The 19,348-nt window shown below is 32.8% G+C and overlaps 1 pseudogene; it reads right to left on the reverse strand.

The window, feature by feature from the left end:
- Positions 1 to 13,168: 13,168 nt before the first annotated feature.
- Positions 13,169 to 13,284, reverse strand: LOC118613147 (annotated as a pseudogene).
- Positions 13,285 to 19,348: the final 6,064 nt, after the last annotated feature.

Raw genomic sequence — 19,348 nt, forward strand, 5'->3', positions numbered from 1 at the left:
CATCTCTGAGAAGATGGATTTTCTTCATATGTTTCAACTAGAACATGTTGTAATAGTTTGAATACAGGAGTAGATATAGGAATCTGGCTATCTTTCATTAATCTAGGCCTTAGAGATTTGCAAAAATGTAAAGCAATGCTGCTCTTGTCTTTTTTGTTTTGGAAAACACAGTTGTTTTTCATGAAAACATTATATTATAATGTATAATGTATTTATTGTTATTTTAAAATAAATAAATGAATTTACTTTTAATTTCTCATTTTTGATGTCTAATATGGTAAATATCAATGGAATAACCAAAAAGTTTTGGAAATTCTCAATAATTTTAAGAGTATGTAAGAGGACTCTTGAGCCACAACAGCTGTATAACCACTGTGTCAAATGTTTTACATAAGAGAGTGTCATGACTGCATTTATTTGTTAAAATTACTTTGTGGGTGTCAGAGTAGGAGTAAGGGATACTCATTAAGAGGCCCTTGCAGTTCAGTTTACAGATGATGGTAAATTAGGCTGGTATCTGTGGAGACTGAAAATAATAAACAATTTGAGAACCATTAACTGATAAATCTAAAACTTAGGGAAGGACTGGGAATAGATTGATAAGGAGAACATTGGAGAGGAAGATAAAAGGTTAAGGAATACTCTGAGGTTTCTGGGTTTTTTTTGCAAGAAAATGGACCATTTCCCAATCTATGAAATGTTATAAGAAAATAAGAATGAGAAATGAGAGATTATGATTTTTTTGTCACGTTGAGTTTGAATTTCCTGTTATAGTCAGCTAAATTGTACGCAGCTTTCCCCCATAATTTCTTTAAAACTACAATTCACTTGGAAATCATCTTGGATTAACAGACTGAACATAGCAACTTCTAATTCTGAAGACCTTTTTATGAGATTAAAATATTTGAGCACCGAGGCTAGAAAGTAACAAAATTTGTTGGTTGGACTTGCTAACCACCACACATTCTCTGCTTATTGATGGGGTGATTGCATTTTCCAATGACTGGTCCCCATAACTCTTGAGAGTATGCTCCTTTCAAATTGCTAAATGGTTTCCCTGCTTTTTGCCTTGGATTCTGATATGAGATGGGATGTGGGTGGGATAATCATCACAGTATCTTTAGTAATATATTCTTTTAACCTGACAAATTAAAAAGTAGTTGACAAATGCATACTGCTAGAAACTTTTCTTGAATATTTTTCATATTATATAAGCTATTTTAAATACAAATATATTGTTGATGTGTAATTATGGCCAACAGCATCCCTTTGCATTAAAAGGATAGTGGGGAAATTGTCACAAAACATTAATTTTAAATATATAGTATAAAGTTTCTTGTAATGAGTTCAAAATTTATATCAGATCACCTTTTGTTTATCCTAAGGACAACCTCACAACTTAGTATTTATCTTATGTGCTTGCATTAGCTCGCTGACTTTCTGAAAATTATAAGCTAATCATTAATATATTCCACCTTAGAAAGAAAAAATAAAAACTATTTGGAACTAACAAACAGCCTGCTAAGTACATTCCAAACATTTCTGTATGTGAGAATAGAAAAACAAATGGCTAATACATTCCCCCTTAATTTTCAGGGACTGCTCTCCCGTTGAAACCCCCTGTGTGGATGTGTTTGTACACAAAAGTGAGTTATAAGCAGGAACCTTTTTCATTAAGGGTGCGGTGTTTTTCATGCTAGTGCAGCACCTATCTATCTTCTTTCTGGCAGGGCTGTCTGCTTTTCGGTCAGCATCTGACTAAAGATCAATGAGAGAAAGCTTTTTGAAGGTGCTTTCAGGTCCTGAGGCAAGGGAGATGATCAGAAAGCTGCCATAAGCTTCAGACTCACTTGACAAATTAGGAACTATTTTGGTGCTCTATAAACTGCTGTCACATCAGTTACAAACACTAATTAGAGATACAATACTTTGATAGTGAAAGTGTCCAGTGCATTAAATACCACTTTTGCTTGCTGCAATTAGCTTACACATTGACTTAGGCTTTGTAGTATAAGACAGTCAGAGATTAAAATGCATCAGTCATTATAAAAACATTTATAAAGTAAATATGAGCTAACTGCCAAATAGCTTTTTTTTCTCCATTGCCCTTTGAACTCTTCCAGTTCTTATTTTTCAACGCTTTTGCACACAATGTTTTTCAACTAGCTTTCATTTATCTGGACTAAATGTCATGCCTTATGATAGCCAACCTTCTAGCATCAATTAATCAAATTCTGCATTCTGAGAATGAGGTATATAAGGAATCCTATCTCTGGTTTTTTATAGAGCAATTAGCCATTGGGCCATCATAGTCCCAAATAAATAGAAAATTATGTTTTTTTAGTGTAGTCCTAGTGATGGGATAGTATCGATGAATAAACATTTAAAAATCCATCATGTTGCTTTTTGAAAAACTAAAGTTTTTTTAATGGCATTTCCATTTTGGTAGAAGGATACGTCTGCATTTGAAAAAAAATCTAGCAATAACTGACAGAAGTGGTATGTTTTTAACACAAGAAAAATGTGGGAAAAATGTCAGGATTTTGGTGCTGATTATCTCTAAAGTTCTAGGGATGCTTTTTTTTTTTCTTTAAGTGTGTGTGTGTGTGTGTGTGTGTGTGTGTATGTGTGTATTTATGACAGGATGATATATTTAAAAATTTTTCAAAGATGAAGTATGTGAAATATATAAACTTATTTATGATACATTTTTGAGATGGGATATAAAGCATTATTTTACATTATATATTGGCTTATAAAATAAATAATCACATTTACTTTCCTTCACTCACACAAAGCAGCCCTGAGTGCAGTATGTGATATACAGTTGTTCCAACAATGTTTGTCAAGGAATAGATGGCTATGAATAATAGTTTAATAATAACCTGAGTATAAAATAGAGGTAACACACACAAATTCATGCAAAACTGAAAAACAAGAGAGTCAAAATAAAAGACACTTAAAAAAAACTACAATAATAGGCTAAATAGACAGAGTTCAACAATTACTTTAAAACTGTTTTGTGCAGTACCCATACCTTACAAAGAAAATAATTAAGTCATCCATTTTAAATGCCTAAAAATCCAATATTACTTAATTTTATGGAAACAAGCTCTGGGATCCAAATCTCTCTGTTCTCTTCTCACTTCAATTTATATCAGGGAGGCAGCATATGGTGGAGAACAGCCGAAGGCCTGCAAGTCACCTCTGCAGAGATAGTTTCAATGGCAACATGTTGAAATCCAGTCTGGAAAATGGATGCAATAATTCTTATCGCTTCTCTACTTCAAAGAGGGTTGAAAGGATTAAAGAGATAGTGCTCCAAATTCAAATTCACATTTTCCTCCAAACCTCAGCAGAATTCTTTGTCATCCCAACAGAGATGAACTGAGTGAGGAGTGCCATTAAGGAAATAGTAGCACACTCAGTAGAGCTCCAGAGGGATTCAGAAGAGCTTTGGCAGAAGTTCCAGGCTGGATATAAACTCAGCCCAGCGCTCATAAAGCACGTTGAAATTCTCAAGTGATAGGCACTACATGGGAACAAATCATTCTTAGTTTAAGAGATAAACATGTCATATCCAGAACTAATAATGAAGGGGTTGGAATAAATATAAGACTATAATGATAATGATCATTAATCCCTAAATCTGGCTTAGTCTCTCAGTGACAGCTGGAAATATTATGACAATTGTCTGCCCTATGCTATACAATGCTGGCAAGTTCTCTGGTGTTGCTCTGATTATCGCTTAAACAAAACAGATTGAGCAAGATTGATCAGTCTGCAATGGCCGAACCCTCTTTCAGCACCTACAGAAACATGCTATTCACCAGCGTTAGCAATTAGGAAAAGCTCCTGTGATTTCAACCTGTGTATTTGGTCCACATGTTTTCTTAGCTAGACATTCAAGAGATAAATTGTGTGTACAGTACCAGGTTGTCAGTATTTAGTGTCAGAGATCACACTATCAGAACCTATGAAAATAATAAAATCTGCAAGGAGGGAAGAATTCCAATCTGCATTTTGACAATTTTGCCAACTAGTATTTTTTAGAAAAAATACTAAAATAAATTGGTGTTTCAGAAGACATTTGTAAAAGACTTATTCATTATGCTAAGGTGGAAAATATAAAATTTTAGAGAAAAATATCATCTCTATAAGTTGAACTCACATTCTGAATATTTTAACATCACTTATTTAAAATAATTTATTTTCTGTACTTATTGGAACTATGCAGAAGTATTTATAGAATGTGGCTACAAAGCAATGAATGGTATTGGTTCTGATTTCTATCAATTTAGTCATCAATAGTTTGGATATAGTCCATTTGAACACATTCATTCTATACTACTATCCCATTATAATCATTCACTCTTTTCTACAGGTTTGACTAGTGACTTGCTGAAATTCAGATACTCTGGGCCTACAAATTTTTACATCTACAAGTTTAGTCATCCTAGCCAATAGAAATTTGTTGAGTCTAATGTGGTTCGTTTCCAGTTCTTTAGTTGGCTATGCTGGTTCATAATGAAAGCTTGCTGAAAAATTATTCATTCATTCATTTATTTGTTTGTTTGTTTATTCTGACATCTGCTGACCATTGATAAATGGTTTTTACATGAACTGTTTCACCATTAAAACAATATATCCCCATATGTTGTCAGAAAAATGTATTGAGTTAGAATCATAATTTTTATTCCCAGAAAATTATTAGCTATAATCTAATCTGAGTAGGTTACGTTTCCAAAGCTTGGATGAGCCAGATGTCTTCCCTTTACTGGTTATCACACACTTTTATCATGAGAAAGAGGAGAGGGCACAGTTGAAGAGCCATAGGTCAGGATTTGAATTTGCTTCTTGCCATCTGAACCACTTTAAGCTTGTTACATAAATATTATGAGTATTCCTTTCTTATTTTTTTAAAAATAGAGCTACAATATATACCTATTAGAATACAAACATATATAATATATACAAATAGGATGCAATATATTTTATTAAAATATCGAGGATTTTTTAGGTTTAATATGTGTGCAGTTATTAAATATCTAAATATAGTGCTTAAAACTACGTTAGGATCTTTCTACTTCATTCTAAGCAAAATTTCTTTCATTTCAGTTCCAATAAATACTTCCTCATTGTTGATAAAGGATTATGTTTTGATTAGGATTTCCATTCATCACTATGACTTTCAAAATATAAAACTGACAAGGTTCATCAAGTATTTATCAAACTCATTTTGGGAAAAAAAAAACTATATTACCTCGGATTTATAAGACTTTTCCATCAAACTTGACTGATTACTTTCTACTTTTTTTTTTAAAAAGCAAAGCTTCACTGATTGCATGAGGTTCACCAGTAACAGAAATCTCCAAATAACAATGACCTTCTTAATCTCTTAAGAAGAGGGAACTGTATTTTTTCTCATCCAAATTCAGAAAGAGGTCATGAATAGCTATTCTGTGGCTCTGAAATCATGTTTCTTCTAACTATCTACTCTGAGGCTCAAGGTTCCATGGCTCAGGACATTCTCTAGCATCACATCCATGGATGGAGAAAGTGGCCAAGAATGGGCCACCATACATGCAAGTGTTCCGTTTCATTGATTCACTAAGCATTTCTTAAGCACCTACTATGTGTTACACCTTATTCCAGGTTCTAGTGATTTAACAGAAGAGAAAACATAAAAATATCTGCCCTCATAAAGCTTCCTTTACAAATTTACCCTACACAAGGAACATCTCAGAAGCTTCCATCTGACACTTCTCCAGATACAATTCTATAAAAATAAAGGAAAAAAAAATATATGGAAGGAAATGTAGCAGTATCTGTTACAAAATTTATCATAAAAAATAGAAATGTTTTCACCTTTGAAGCTATGAAAAAAAATCTGCACTTGAACACTCAAGATCCACCCAAATAAATGGATGCTGGTAGCTTTCTTTTAAAATCCAGAATATTTTAATAATGCATTTATACTTTTGAAATAAGTGGTCAAGATCAGGACATATAACATTTACTCAAAATAAAAAAGAAAAAATGTTAATATGAAAAAAGTTACCCATACTCAATTGAAAATTGAAAGTGGGAAAGTATGTAGATGAATTTTAGGAGAATGAAAATAGATTGGCAGCCTTGTAACAAAGGAGAATACAGTTAAACAAATTATAAATAAAAATAAAAAATAATTCAAATTTTTAAAATATGGATTTTAAGGTTAATACAGTTCAACAGCACTTTCCATGCATTAGATGAATTTCTAGTAATTTATGAAATAAAACATTGCATTTAATGTCCATTTCCCAATAATGCTTCCAAAGCTAGATTTGTTTGCCCTCCTTCCATTATTTCCTTCTCTTCTGTTTTTTCTGTCTGTCTCTCCCAAGTTTTAAAGCATCTGCCAAATTCCGTAGATTCTAGTCTGAAATAAATTCTCACTTTATAAAGTGTAAGTGGCATGGAGACTTCCCTTGGTAATTTACCTAACCTTAATTTATATAGCTTTCACCAGAATGGAATACATTAGGTAAAGAGACTTAGAAAACCCCCCCAAAAATAAAGAATCTCATTTCCCTCTTTTTAGTCATAATTTAAATTTTAAGAGCTGACAGCCTGCCTCCACATTCCTGCAGTGTGGCAGGAAAAGCACTGGGCAGGCAGTCAGGGAGATACCTTAGTTCCAGGCAAGTTTCTATGTATCCACACTACCTTTGGGATATTACTTATCCACCTTGAACCTCAGTTTCCACATCTTCACCAGCTCAGCCCTTTTGGCCTATCTTAGCAATGAATCAAACAACCAACCAAGCAAAGTCAATCATGCCTTATGATACAGAAAAGCAACAATGACACATTTATAAATCAGGAAACTGACTTGAATGCAGGGGATGGATAAATCACTATACAAAATTTTCATGTATTATTCTTTCCTAGAAAATAGTAGACATTTAATGCCATATTTGGAATTATTACCTCTGCTGTTTTAATGTCTAAGGAACAAGACCTTTAAAACCTAAGTGTAGTATATAAAGGAAACACAATGACCAGATACAGAGTAATGCTACAAAACAGTAGTTTTTTCATAAGTTTCAATCAATAGTAAGAAATAATAAAAATTAACAGAACAATAAAAATCTAAACTAGTTAAGGAAAATATTAAGATTTAGGGAAATTTTTAGAACTAATGAGAAGAATGTTATGAATTATAAATAAAACTTAAATAAATGCTGAAAGATAATGTTACTTGATAGAAAATCCAGTTACAGAAAAATGTTATTTTGGCCTCTAAATTAACTTAAACTTCAAAGCAGTTCTAATCACAATCTCAATGTTTGATTTGGAACCTAACAAAATTATTTTAGAGTTTTCCAGGAGAAAAATGTTTGAGACTAGTCAAGACAAAATATAATAAACATATGCATGGATGGAACCGCAAAGAAGAAAGAGAAGTAGCCTATGCTACCAGATATTATCTTCAATGCTAATTGTTTCCCCCCCTTTTTTTTTATCCCTACCTTATTTCATCTTTAACAGACCAAATCTAATGGAAATCCTTGGAATGTTTAGAGAATGTCCTATATTTGAGGCTCTATTAGTAAGATGTCTGTCTATACACTCAATACTGTTGCATCTTTCTGATTAATTGATACATCTATTTCAGTGACCCAGTTATTTATTAAAATATTAAAAATTTGCAAGTACATTCTTTGTTTTGTTTTATTTATATAGCCATATCTGCTTTGATTTAGTTAATGTTTCCCTTATACATCTGTTCTCATCCTCTTACTTTCATTTCAGCCTTTCAAGTCATTATTTTTAATTGTATCATATTAAGAGCAATAGTTGGATATATGCATGCACATACAGTAATTCATCAGTCCAATATTTTAACTGGTAAGTTTCTTCTATTTAATGTGATTGCTGATATTTAAATATATGCTTATCATATCATGCTTGTGATTTTATTTATACTACTTTCCCCATGCTTCTTTTTTGTTTCTTTTCCTTCACAATGTTTGGATCATGATATTTCTGTGATTCCTTTTTTTTTCTTCCTATTTTACTGATATGAAAGTTCTGAATTCTATTTTTTTGTCATTAATCCTAATTTTGTAAAATTTATATATTTGATATTGTTAAAGATGAAATTAATCCTCTACTCACCTTCCTATAATACAAGTCTCTCTTACTGCCATCTTTCATCATTATTGTGTGTAATTTAGATCTTCCTTGTTTAACTGCCCAAATTAGTTATTATCATTATTATCTATATCACCAAAATCAATTTAGATTTACCTAAACTTTATCAGTTCCTTGTTCACTATTACCTCTTGACTTTTACTTCTCCCTCTGGGTTCAAGTTATTTTTAATGAAGAAGGAACTTTGTAGTTCTTCTTTAAGTCCTGTGATTGATACCTTGTCTTTCCCTATAATGTATTTTGAATTTGTTCTTGAGGGATAGATTATTTAATTTAAGCCTTATTTGTTGACAAATTTTTCCCCATTAGGGCTTTAAGGTTGTAACTCCCATGTTTTCCAGCTTCTATGGTTGCAGTTGAAGGTTTATTTTTAATCTAATTGTTAAGCCTTTGTAATCAATTTACATTTTTCTGATTATTATCAAAATTTCTTTTACTTTGGTGTTATCTGCTTTATTTTAATATCGAGATATGAATTACCATTTTATTATTATTCCTGGAAATTGCGCATTTTAAACTCGGAGATATATGCTTTTATCAATTCTGGAAAATTCTAAGCCATTCTTTTTCTTTGGCAATCTTAATACATATTGAAAGCACTCATTCATACTTTCTATCTGTCTTTCTGTGCAGCATTGTGCCCTCGCGACCGCCCCCGTCCCCCCGCCCCCCCGGCAATATCTCTTTCAGTTCAGTTATTCTCTGTACTTTGGGGATTTCTAAGTTTTGCTTTTTAAATCATTAAGTTTTAAATTTCAATGACTATGTTTTTATTTTTTTAGAATTTGTATTTGATACTTTTTCGAATCTGTATTTGTTCACTTGTTTGTTTTTATTTAGTCTGTCCGTTTGTTTTCTATAACATTTTATTACATTATTAATTTTAAATACACTTATTCTTAAGTCCTTTTAACTGATTCTTCTATTTTCTCAAGTTTTGCAGGTTAATTCTCTTGTTTGTCTAAATTTTATTCATTGTGGCTTGTTTCACCTAGTGCTTGGTAATTTTTTGATATTTGCTTATCTTATGCAAAACATGTTGCTATTATGGGAATTCCATGCATCTTGCTTTTTGAAATATCTCTCTAGAGGGCTTTGCATTTGCTTCCAGACACCAGAGATGCAGCAATGACCAGAGACCAATTTCCATATTTACTTCTTAGCATGGGGCTTCTTGAAATATGTGAATAGTGTAAAATTGAACTCTAATTAATTGGAGACACAGATCTTGGATTTTGAATTCTCAGAGATGTTTTGTACAACCCAGGGTCAAAACAAAGGCTAGCTCAATTATAGTCATTCCCAAATAGCCCTTCCATGGTAGTTGGAAGTCAGGCTAAGACACAATACTGTATTCTGCACAGCATCTGCATTACATCTGGCCTGCCACAGCATCCTCTGGTATGACTACTGCTCTGTCTTTCAGCTGCCTCTCTGCTGTTGGTGCATGGATTGCCCTTTCATGCATGCTTGATAGGGCCTGTCATTTTATTATTAATTAATTAAATCCTGAATGTAAAGGTGGAAGATTTTCAAAGCTAGCACAGCCAACCATTTTATGAGATAGAAGTCTGAGAGTTTCCAAATAAAATAAGAACAGAAGTGAAAGGTATTAATGGTAACTCACTAATGAGTTACCAGTACAAATGACTAATAAAAATGGGAAATTCGATCTCATTGTTAAATAAATAAAATGCTATTGTTCCCTAATCGAAAATAGAAAAGACTAAAAAGAAAAGTAAAAGTAAAGAAACTGGGTGCAACATTTGACCATATATATAAGATGCTTAAAATATGAGTATACTTATAACCAACTCTTTCAGGACTTCTATTTCTAGTGTTTTTTCTTAAGGAAAAATTTTATCTATAAAATTTTCATCGAAATATTATTTATGATAGCATCAATAATATAAAAGTATGGCTATTTTGATGTATCTCTTGTGTGATTTTTTACTAAAATAAGACATGCAAAATGACAAAAAAAATCCTTAACCAATGTGAAGAACTGGCCAAATAAATTAATTATGGTATATCCAAGTAATGAAGGAATGGTAGTTATTAATAATAAAATTATATCAGAATAAATATTGAAATGGGAAAATATTTATGGTAGAGTGCTAAGTGAAAAAAAAGTAGGCACTATGAGTATGTACCTAAAATGTAAAACATTTATAGATATAATATTTTGTAAAAAAAAGATAAAGTTTTACACAAAAATACTAATAATGTGAATTTCCTAAGTGTAAGTTTATAATGAGAGAACAAATGAAAAATGCTTGTTTTTAAAGCACATATCCAGTCAATTTAGTAAACTAGTTTGAAGCTACACAAACTTGTCAGTCTCCAGTAATATTCTCTTGATTTCAATGACCCTCCTCTCACCACAAAGACAATGAGTTCTCAAAAGCAGGCACTGTTTTATTCATTTTTGTAGTCAAAGCTCATCATACAGGCTCAATAAAAGTATATGTAACTGAGCCAATAAATAAAATGAGTAAAAAAACTTTAAAATAATGTTATAGTCAACTTTCTGTAGGATAGTGATAATTCAGATAGCAGAATGAAATAAATCACTGTATTAAAATGCACTACTGTAGTAACATTCTAAAAAGTGGATCGAATATTTCAGAAATTGATCTTTCAAGATAAATATTATTTTGAAATGCAGTAGTTAACTGTTTGCATAAGGCTTAGATTTATACAGGTTATTAATGAAACCAAATAGAAATGAAATATTTGACTGAGTTTAAGAAGAATTTATCAGTAACATCCTCATAAGACATTACCATATAATGCATTTTGACCAGATTTTAGCTATATTGTTTCTGCCGATGGCTCTTTAGTTTATGCTTTTTGAAACAAGTCACAGGAGAAGAAAGAACGGGAGTATTTTCAATGCGCTACACCTCCTTTCCCAGCTTTACTAAACTCCAAAATAAGTAGGTATCAAAAGGAGTTCTAAATGATCTCTGCTAAAGTGCTGGCTCCATATATAAATACAGTCATAAAAACAACCCCACCCCCCAAAAAATCTAACAAGATAAAATTCTAATTACTAAGAAGCGAATTACATACTGTATATATGACAGTGGAAAGTTTAGATACATACAAAGGAAGTGCCTTTGTATGTATCTAAACTTACAAAACAAAGCTTAAGTTTTGAGATTTAAAAGGTATGAATGACCTTGAAGAAAACACAGAAGTTTACTAGGATTTTAAGTTATGTCAAAGCCCTTTTTAGTATCCTAGAGAACAGATCCATACTTCAGCCCAAATGCTACAATAATATAAAGATAATTATACTATTAAAATCTGGTATGAAATTCTGTTATCTGAATAGTGTGTATTTTTAATAAATCCAAAATCTCTGATTTGGGGATTTAATAACAGTGATGTTAATTTCTTCATATTAGTACTCATTATAAAAATCATATTTCTACATGAGTTTTTCTTCCCTTCATAAAATCTTATCCCAAGACAGTTAAAACCCTCTGAGAACACAGTCAAACCTGGACTCATAACACAGAGATGAAACACTCTTTACAGCAGCATTCATTAAGGTAGCAGACAGTACAAAAAGCAGCAACAGGGAACTGTCCCCTAAAAGCTTTTAATACAGCTCCTTCCAAGACCCATTAAATCGGCCCAGCACTAAAGGCCTGCTGCCCCCATCTATTGATCCGTATTACTATGAAGCCCCCTACTCTGTACAACTAAAGCCCGAGCTAATTTAGCTCTGATGAATAGTCCACTGAAAAGTCACTAGTACAAAAACAGCAAGTTAAAATCCAAACTCTAAGTGAGGCAATTGTCAAGTGTTGTCAGTATGTTCTTGAAAAGTCCCTGCTAATAAAAATATTTTATAAATCTCTTTCCCTTGACTTCTATTTGACCTACCCACTAATAGGTAACATTTATTGAACACATACTATGTACCAGGCTGTGCTAGAATAAGTGTTTTAAACATTATTTTCTTTTAATCTTTACAACAGCGTAATGGGTCCTTTACCCCCATTTTGCAGGTAAGAGAAATGAGGCTCAGAGAATTTAATTATCTAGAATCTCAAAGCCAGGAGATGCCAGAATCACTGTTTTAAAAAGCTTTATAGTGAATCCTCCTATTTGCTTACCTTATATTTTTATGTTGGGGTTTGTTACCAAGTACTAGAACCTGTGGTAGACACAGTAGTGGTCAACAACATGGATCTGATCCCTGTATTCATGGTGTTTTCAGTACCATGAAAGCAAAAATTGTACACAAGTAAATTATTATAACTACCATGAAGGGCAAAATAAGTTAAGAATATTATTTTCGCAGCACTAATAACTGCAATTTCCTTTGTTTCACATTTATCTGGCACAGATTACATTTTCAATAAAGTTCACACATAAAAAGATGTCTGTCATTTTCTTTCTAATCAACAGGATGACTTAGTATTCTGAAATCAGACAAGCAGAAGTTCTTTTGAATTGATTATTCCTTATCCATGGGATAACCATATACTCTGGATCATATAGTTCCAGTTATTCTGATCTGGGCATCCGTTTCAGTTTAGCATTTTGTGTTTTCAAAATTACCACAGTTTGGCAAGAAGTTTATATGATCGTTCTACTTATATAATACTTAGAACTGTTTTAGATGTGTTTTGGAGAGAATTGTTGTGAGCTAAAAGTAATGATTATGTTCTACGTTCTGCTAGAATCTTTTCATATGTGATTTCATTTACTCTTCTTCAAATACTTCGCTTAAGCAATGATTACTATACTCACATTAATGATGATAACATTTTGAGGGGAAGAAACATGTTCAAGGCCCCTGTGCTTCAAAGTCTCTGATTATCACATGGATCATCATCACACACACATATTAACTATACAAATTTACATGGAAATAGTCAAGTAATTTCTTTCTCAAGAAGAACACAGAAATAGAAAATGGTCTGTTCTATTTTTTAGGATTATTATTTTATGCCTGCAGCACCTGGTCTTCCTAGGTGGTCTCCCATCCAAGTACTAACCAGGCCCAACCCTGCTGAGCTTTCGAGATCAGACATCAGGCTTGTTCAGGGTGGTATTGCTGTAAACTTTGGACCGTGGCTCCACTGGGGCATGAACCTAAGACCTTCCACATGTAAAGCAGACATGCTAACCATTATACTATGGAACCATATCTGAAAATGGCCTGTTCTTTACCTTACATGATTGATGGCCTTGACAGGAAGAATAGGAACAGAAACGTCTTAAAGACATCACACACAATCTACAAGCTTAGGCTTCCTCAATGGCTCTCAATTCTCCCCCGCTCTCCACTTCATTTATATAGTTCCCAAATATTACTTGAGTCCCTTCTTGGTGTCAGACACTGTGGTAGGTGATAGGATAAAACTAAGGACAAGATAAATGTAGCCTGTCTCGGACTACATGGAGTTTGCAGTCTAGTGAACAAAGCAAAAGAAAAGGGAAAAAACTAACAAAAACAACAAAATAAAGTAAGCAAAAATAAAATAAATGCAAATTTCTCTGAGTGCTACAAAATTTAAGAAAAAACAGTCTAGTAGCTTCCTCATGGGTTATTTTATTCCAGTATGCCAATATATCACTTCCCGTGACATAAGAGAAACTTCTGAACATAAACTTTGAAGATTTTTTCCATTATTTGCATTTCTTTGAGGCTCTTTAAAATTATCTACATAACCCATGTAATGCATATCATTTTATGATTTGTCCTCTGCCTATATACTCTTGTATTTATTTTGCATTATAACCTATGACCTATGATTTTTTTTATGACAAAAAATTTGTGACCTGAAAAAGTCTAAAAATCATAAAGTAAATGCTATAAAATAATATTTCAGATATGATTAATTGTAGGTACAGAAGGTACTATTGTGTCAATTAAACATACCTGTTTATATATCTTTTATGTTGTAATATATATATTATATAATATAAACATTATACCAAATTATATAACATGATATATTATACTCAGAAATATATATTATATTTAGGGAACTTTAAATACGCTTTCCGCTCTCTCATTTTTGATGTTTAAGCCAACTTCTAGTTACCATTTAAGAATTAGTTGAAGATTCTCTCCTCTGATCCTTCCTAAACATCAGGCCCAGGGTCAGACTGGTCCACCAAAGGGCTTTCATTATGTTTTGTTTATACCTCTCATCTGCTGTAGCACTTATCATATTGTTTTAGGTATTGACATCAGCTATTTCCAATTTTTTTTTTTTTGATCACATATCCCTATTGGTAAGAAAAAGAAGTGTCACATGCATATTCAATCTATATATGTTTTTATAGAATTATAAATCACACACATTTTCAACTGTACTAATATTTATGTATACTGTATATAAATACAAGATAATAGAAACTAAAGGGATAATAAAGCTAAAAGTATTTTAGCCTATTTTATCTTTAATGTTATGAAAACCTCAATTTTATCAAATGTAATTGAAATTTAGTAATATTGTGATCATAATGTGATAAAATATACTTCATTAAAAAAATCTTGCTTTCAATCTTTGTGATACAAGGATTCAAAGTTACCTCTGAATTCAGTTTATTTTGATACTGGGTTTCAATAATTCTCATAGCTAGAATAGAGACTTCATTAATTTACACAAATTCAAAAATCCTGATACTCATATTTTAATTTTTTTGTCTGTTTGCCTTTTTTTTTTTTTTTTAAAGGAGGGCTGCAGGCATGGGATTCCAAGGGTAGAAGCTAAAGTTAATCCTGCTTTTCCATTCATAAAATGCCATCCATGTCAATCCATTCAAAGCCTCTCTCTGGTTTTATCTATTAGCTTTTATTACCAAACCTTTGTCTCATTCTCCTATTAATCTTTCCAAAGTAATATGTCAATGTTTATCTTTTGGTGTATTTAATACCCTTATAGAAGTGAGTTATTGTTTTGTGTGCATATATTTTGAATGTACACGAATGCTTCTAGTTTATATATCTCATTCTATTTTTCACTCTTCCTGGTAAGAATTATATTTTTGAGATCCACTCATGTTGCCAAATGTATGTTTAATTTTTTCTTCTAATAGCTACAAAGTACCCCAAATATTTTAATCCACTTTCCCAGCAAAGAACATCATTTTGTCTCTAACTGCCCATCATTACAAATAAAAGTGGACAAACACTTTAGAACACAGTTAAAAGCCTGTGTAAGGATTTGGTTGGGATACATACCAAAAGTGGAACTGCTAGATCTGTGGGGTAAGCATGGTAATCTTATTCTCTGTTTCTGCAAACAAGAAATAATAATAATTTTAATTTGTCAGGAAATCTTTCATCCTTGATGTGAACCAATTTTTCCTATAAACCAACAGAAATACACTGGATTTTAAAATACTTTTAATAGGCTCAAAACTCACAAAAACTCATTTGAGATATTTGTTAACATGGTAAAAAATTCTACTATCCAATTTTTAAAGTATGTCAGTATGAAAAGTTTTATAGGTACCAGGCTTTTTTTAAATAAATAAAATCTGTAATGACAGGAGTTTTAAACATTTTTTCAAAGTGTTCTCTTCCTTGCTTAAATTTCTGATGAAAATCAATTACTATTTTCTATCTTATTATTAAGAAGTGAACCTTACATAGAAGGGAAAGAGGGTGTATGTGTGCGTGTGCGCACGTGTGTGTCTAATATCTGCTAGGTGGCATACTAAAAATGGCAACTGGTCATATAGAAAGGTTCAGTAAATTTAAAAATATGCCCTTTTGTTAAAATATTATATAGATTTCCTTTAAATTTAATAATTCTATCAATTTATTTTTAATTCGTTTTTACTATAGTATAACATACATAGAGTGTATCTAGTAGAGTGTATTTAACTATACAGCTCTAACTTATATAGGTAAACAACCATGTAACCATAGCCAGATCGGGATATAGAACATTTTTAGAAAGCACCCTCTAAGTTTCATTTTAATGAAATTTAAGAATAGGCAAAACTAACTGATGATGGTGATAAAAGTCAGTAGCCTTTTCAAATATTTTGCCACAAAATAATCTGTGGTAATTCTGTGTCTTAGTAAAAAGTATTGCAAAAATATCTTTCTTTTAGATTAATATAATCCAAAAATTCACTAAACCCAACACACACAAACTCTGAACTATCAAAATAAATTAAATGTGAATAAACAAGTGAAAATGCAACCCTCAAGTCTTCCATATTATAGAAGTCTCACTCTTCCTTAAGGAACAGTTTTATCTAAGTGACATGTGACCAATTTGCCAAAAAAACAGGTGCAACACTAATGACAATCTATATATTTATTATCAGTAAATTAATACTTATCTGAATTTTAAGATAAAACTATAATTATTTTTTTTCCAACGAATAGTTTAGTTTTTAACCTGCGAGTATGCACACCCCACGCAGAGACCCTAGTGGTTTTGCTTATTCCATTAGAGTGTTGAGCCCTTTGAGAGCTACAGTTATAGGATTCATTGTTGTTTCCCTGGCCCTTGAGTATGAAGCATGTTATCTGGGTGGAGTTCAGGAAGTCATTTTTTATAGACTAACTGAATGAAGGAAGGACTCAATCAATCAATCAAACAATCAATGCATTTCCTTTTGAGATGCAAATAGCGTTGATTACTTTCTCTTAGCTAACGTTAGTGGCCCCATAAGAATATCCTCTTGCGAAGACACCTGTACCATGTCCAGGGATATTCAGCAGTTCCTCAATTAGCCCAGAGTATTACTGTTTGTTGCAGCGGAATTGCCCAGGACTCACAGCATGTTGGCAGTGGTAAGGCCCACACAACCAAAGAGTATATGGTACAGGCACCAACAGCTTCCGGACATTTCTAAGAGGAAGCAGGTCCTGAACACTTACATTTCTCCTCAGTAATCACCATTTGGGTGTTTGTTTTTTAAACACTCTTTCACCAAAGATTAGATTTCCCATGATGCCCTTCAAGAAAAGTGATTCCCAGGGAAGCGGCTTTCAAGGTTAGGGTCAGCTCTAATTACACACAATTCCACTATGACAAATACTCGGTAATACTCTGGGCTAACAGACAAATTGCTGAGTGTCCTGAAATAGGGCTTTTGCATGATGATTTCATTATGGGGTCCACTAACATCGGCCAATAGAAAGTAACCAATTCCATTTGTACCTCAAAGGAAAAAAATAAGGGCATTAAACTGAATAGGGCAGAATTGCTAAAAATAGGAAAAAGATATACATTTAAAAACACATATATGAAGCATAAAGATTAGTTTTTTGGTAGTTTATTATAGGAATCGTGAAAAATAAATAAAAAGAAAAGAGGGATTGTGCTCTGCCGACCTCGTACGCTGGAAAGGAAGCAAATCTAAGTGAACAAGCGTCACGTTCAAGTGAGCATTTAATGTTTACCCGCTCCAGACAAGGCTGTGAACCACAGATGGCCTTTAACAACAATCTTTCACCTGCAGCAATTATGGTGGATGGCAGTGTGTGGGGGAGGAAGCAAGCATCCACAAAATACACAGTGAGCCGCTGATTATTCGTGTTGACCATGTGAGTCATGTCACAGACTTATTAAAAAATCAATGTAGATTTAACCTCATTGTCTTTGTACATAAATTTGAATACATGGCATAGTCTGGATTTCTGAATATTCTGCAAACTTTAAGTATATGATTACATCTTAATTGAGAACGCTGAAATATTGTTCTGTTTTCCCTGCTCAGAACTTGTCCTCCATGCTGATGAGAAAGTATCACATTAGACTTATGAAAAATTTCCATTTTGTGGACTGCATATTTTCTGGATCAGGGTCACGTAATTAGAGTAAACTAAATAGAGCTTTAATAGGGAATCAGATGATACTCATAGATTCTTTTTTACACAGAAAAAAATGTAGAAGCTTATATCCTTCACTTGATCTGATCGTTATCATGATTCACCTACTAGGAAACAGATAAGTAGCAAGATCTAAATTTTCATCTTATATAGTAAGCCTCGATGCAGTAATTTAAATATTGCCTTTAGGCAACAGTCAAACAGTTTTGGTTAATATGTCCAGTCTTCAAGTTTTCCAGTGCCTTCCTCTGTGCTTTAGGGGCACTAGCAAGGTGTACAGCATTTGTGATGGAAAGAGAGGCGATCTAGAGCTTAGCACCTGATTGTGTGCTTGGTAACCTTACTCATCTCAGCTGGAGACAGGCCAGTCTAAATTACCCTTTGGATCAGATGCCTGCAGAAGTGAACCGGCACCATCTCAGGATTTTAACCATGTAAGCCTAACTTCTGATGCTATAGTCCCAAGGTTATATCTATGATCCATTTTTTCCTCTCTGTTTGCAAGGATTTCATTGTATTCCCTCTTGAATGCTTTGTAGATTACTTGGAACATCTATCATGGCCTCCATCTATCTCCTTACTGAAACTTCTCATTTCAGATCCTAATAGCTGAATTACTCGCCACGTGCCTCAGCATAATGTAATGGAAAGACCATAAGCCCTCAATTACACCTTCTACATTTTCCTGTAGAAACATCTGAGTCGTGTTTATTCTGTACAAGAACTGAAGACTAAATCTGGCTCTCCTTCTGCCTAATCATGCTGCTGGCAAACTTACTTTGATTTAACTATCCTTCAAGATGGTCCCAGGAAACCTATGAGACCATCCCTTCTCAGAGCAGAAGCCCAGAATGGGCATGTGTCTCACCACTGGCTCCCCTGGTGCACTTGGTTACACTAGCCAATAGAAACAGTTAAATGGCATAAAGCTCTCCCTTCCTTATTTCCAAGTTCTCAGTTGCATATGAGTGTATCCAACTGGCAGAATCTAATTCATAGAACTTTAGTGGTAATAAAGTTTTGGAATAGTATGCATATTTTAATTTTCTACCTTCTATACACAGGAAGAAAAACAGGAAGGTGAGTGAGTCCACCATATCCATTTTGTGTAAGCCCATAATTATTCTCTCTCTTATAACAGTACATAGATTTATGCCTACCTAAGAAGTCTGTTTACTCTGGAGAATTTTCTGGACATGCTGATGAAAACTTAAGTCTCATATTACTCATATCTCCATAAAAACTTTTCATTTTTATAGGAATAAAGGACATTAATAAATATTATTACTTTCCTAGGAGAATATGCCAAAATGTCAACAA

This window comes from Rousettus aegyptiacus, unplaced genomic scaffold (genome assembly GCF_014176215.1).
Source record: "Rousettus aegyptiacus isolate mRouAeg1 unplaced genomic scaffold, mRouAeg1.p scaffold_m13_p_17, whole genome shotgun sequence".
Lineage (NCBI taxonomy): Eukaryota > Metazoa > Chordata > Mammalia > Chiroptera > Pteropodidae > Rousettus > Rousettus aegyptiacus.